The 3,787-nt window shown below is 38.3% G+C and overlaps 1 pseudogene; it reads left to right on the top strand.

The window, feature by feature from the left end:
- The first annotated feature begins 1,022 nt into the window (after nt 1-1,022).
- LOC131826120 (U4 spliceosomal RNA) lies at nt 1,023-1,091 on the top strand (annotated as a pseudogene).
- Nucleotides 1,092-3,787: the final 2,696 nt, after the last annotated feature.

The following is a 3,787-nucleotide window of genomic DNA, read 5'->3' as shown; positions in this document are numbered from 1 at the left end:
AAAAAAATGAAAATGCTTTAAGAGTAACCAAGCAATATATGTGCTTAGAGGCAGGCCTTTTTAAATGTCTGCCACTGACTGTATGACGTATTTGCTTGAACAGAGCTCCTAGAGTAAGTTGACAATAATTTGATTTTCTCTGTTGCCTGACACTCTAAATTCTTATTTCCTAGGTTACCACAGAGCTCTCTCCAGCCAATGTCACTCAGTGAGTTTTGACTGTGCAGACTTAATATGATGCCAATTTTGTGCAATGCTATTTACTCCCTATCCCTTCAAATTAGATGTTCTTCTAGTCCTGAAAATAAACTATCAACAAAACAACTAGACAAATCTTCAACTTAGTAACCTCTCAAAAATATAACCCTTCTATTTCTGTCTGCTGGGACACGAGGATTTTTTTTCTTATTATGAAGCAATGTGTTCAAGGAGGCAGGGAGAAATGTGCTGGATGTAATGGGTTGGAATCTTAAGTCGGAATGAAGGCAGGTTTTCTCAGGGGAACCTCTAAAAAGAAAGAAATACAGTGTGTGAAGAAAGCAGAATCTTTCTTCTCAGAGCAGGTCAAAGAAAGCAGACACTGAAATTTGTATGTGAGAACAACAGTGAGGACACAGAAGAAGGGCTACTCTTCTCTTACCCCTTCTTCCACCACCAGAAATACCCTCCAGATTCTTGAGATGCCCGTTTCTATTGTAAGTCCCACATGGGTCTTAGTAGATGAAATACAATCACTAGGAGGCCGCATTTATTCCCCGCCTCTGGTTTTACTTCTCTCAAATCTCTAGGCCTCTTTTTTGTTTTTTCTTTTTCAAATTTTTATTTAAATTCTAGTTAGTTAACACACAGTGCAGTATTGGTTTCTGGAGTAGAATTCAGTGACTCATCACTTACATACAACACCCAGTGCTCATCACAATAGGTGCCCTCCTTGATGCCCATCCCCCATCTAGCTCACCCCCCCCCCACCTCCCTCTATCCCCCCATCTCTGTTTGTTCTCTTCATTAAGAGTCTCTTATGGAGCTTTGTGCAATGGCAGTAACTTAGCCAATGAGGTTTATCCAAGGCATCATTATTGCTAATTGAAAGAGTCTCTTACAGTTTGTTTCCTTCTCCCTCTTTTCCCTCATCCCTACTGTATCTTCATCTGTTTTGTTTCTTAAATTCCACAAGTGAAATCATGTATTCTTCGACTGATTTATTCTGCTTAGCATAATACACTCTAGCTCTATCCGTGCAAATGGCAAGATTTCATTCTTTTTGATGGCTGAGTAAGATTCCATTATATATATAATGGAATGGAGGTATGAGAAGCTGAGTTAGGCATATAGAGTTCCTCTCTCAACTTCATCAAACAGGTCACATGCTCCTCCTCTTTGGAGATGAGTAAAAGGCAGAGCAAGAGACTTGGAGCTTTGAACATCACTCATATCATCAGGGAAATACAAATCAAAACCATGAAATATATATATTATATATATAATGGAATCTTACTCAGATTCTTAATGGAATCTTACATATATATATATACATATATATGTATGTATATATATATATATATATATATATATATATATATACCACCTGTTCTTTAGCCATTTAACAGTTGATGGATTTTTAGGCTTTTAAAATAGTTTGGCTATTGTTGATAATTCTGCTGTAAATAGCAGGGTGCATGTACCCCTTCAAATCTGTATTTTTGTATCCTTTGGGTAAATATCTGGCAGGGTAATTGCTGGGTCATAGAGTAGTTCTACTTTTAACTTTTTGAGGAAATGCCATACTGTTTTCCAGAGTGGCTGTACCAGTTTGCATTCCCACCAACAGTGCAAGAGGTTTTTCCTCTTCTCCACATCCTCACCAACACCTGTTGTTTCTTACGTTCTTAATTTTAGCCTTTCTGACAGGTGTGAGGTGGTATCTCATCATGGTTTTGATTTGTATTTCCCTGATGATATGAGTGATGTTCAAAGCTCCAAGTCTCTTGCTCTGCCTTTTACTCATCTCCAAAGAGGAGGAGCATGTGACCTGTTTGATGAAGTTGAGAGAGGAACTCTACATGCCTAACTCAGCTTCTCGTACCTCCTGTCCTCTGGGGCACAGCCTTCCTGTAGAGGAAGGACATCTGCTTCTGCTGAAAGGCCCCTGCTCTGAGGAGAGGCTGACACTGTGCTTCAGCATCAGGAAGCCCGTGTCTGGGCAGATAGAGGCCGCCTCCTTCACAATTAGATGTGCAATTAATGCAAGTGTTTTTTGATCTCTCATCATCCCTACTCTTTTGCCTTACTTCACATTTTTTTCAGAATGCAGGTGGCAGGAGGAAGTTATTACTGCTTCTCCCCCATCATAAGACTGTATGTGTTAGGGGGAATCTGCTGTAACTTCCTCAGCCACTTCTTAGTGTGAGAGTTGGTTCATTTCTGTTGGTTCCTTCCCCTTCCATCGCCTCTTTTTCCTCGAGCCTTGTACTTGCGGATCCATGGAATCTATAATCAAGTGAGCCATCTGGATGACCCATTGATTAATAAAACAGGATAGTCGAGACCAAAAAAAAGATGAGTTTCATATTTAATGTGTTTCAGCCATTAGTTTAACTAGAATATTAACTGCTTGGAATTGAACCCTGCTCTAGTGGAAATGTGGGCTAGAAATAATTGTGTCTATCTAAGCAGGCTGTCTAAATCATGGAATTAAGCTAGAAGGAAACATATAGAGTCTGACTCCTCTCTTTGTATCTGAAGTACAGTGACAGGCATAGTATAGGGTTAAAAGTAGCATGATTTATTATCTTGGTTTTGTCACCAATCTGCCATCTGTCAGATCTGCCATCTGTCACTGATCTGTGATACACCCTTCTGAACCTTGGGATTTTTTTCTTTATAAAATGAGGACAGTAAAGACTGCCTTGAAAAATCCTACAAAGATTAAATTAGATAATGCATGGGAACAATATTTATATTCTATAAAATGTATATGTATATGTGAATTGCTAATACCATAGAGAGAGAAACTGAAAAGAGAATATTACATGTCCAAGGCCACAGAAGTCGTTAGACTCTTCTTATTTTCCAGCTTTTCCTAGAGTTTCTCAAAGTGAGGTTCAGGGACTGCTTTTAAAGAAACACATATTTTTAAGGCTCACTCTAGCTGTAAATAAGAATATCTATAGGCAAACCATTGAATTTGTATTTTAGCAATGAACACAAAGTTTGGGAGCCACTATATCTTTTTTTAAATACTTATACAATGCTGTACTCTCATCAGTTTTAGATGTGACCCCTCTCCGTTTTACTTGAAAACATCTTAAAAGAATCAATTCAAAGTATTTACATTTCACTCTGTTTTAAACTACCTGGGTTATCCTAAGTTAAAAGTAAATCTCTTCACCGCTTAAAAAACAGCTTTCAAATTCTGATAGGCGAACATCTCCATCTCAAATTTTCCATTCTCAAAATAATTATTCTAATATTTATTCTGTCTTTCTTAAAGGTCAGTTTGGAACTCAACCCTTGGGCAGTGACAGGCCTGGATAAAAATCATTAAGCCATAGTGTGACCTATAATAAGTTTAACAGGTGAAACCCAATTATAACAAACTTCATGAAACTGCCAAATGGCTATATTCTAATACAATTGGGTTATAGCGGACACAGTGCCAGGAATTACGTCCAGCTTTGTGGAATTGGGAAAGCAAAATGGTTGACTTCCAGCCTCTCTGAAGTGAATTGCCCAGTGAAAAGAAGGGCTTTGAATACAATACGGATACAAAGCCTGTATCATGTAGGCT

The sequence above is a fragment of the Mustela lutreola genome, chromosome 2 (assembly GCF_030435805.1).
Source record: "Mustela lutreola isolate mMusLut2 chromosome 2, mMusLut2.pri, whole genome shotgun sequence".
NCBI classification, from domain to species: Eukaryota; Metazoa; Chordata; class Mammalia; order Carnivora; family Mustelidae; genus Mustela; species Mustela lutreola.
The sequence above is the reverse complement of the archived record's forward strand: the minus strand, read 5'-3'. Positions and strand labels throughout refer to the sequence as shown.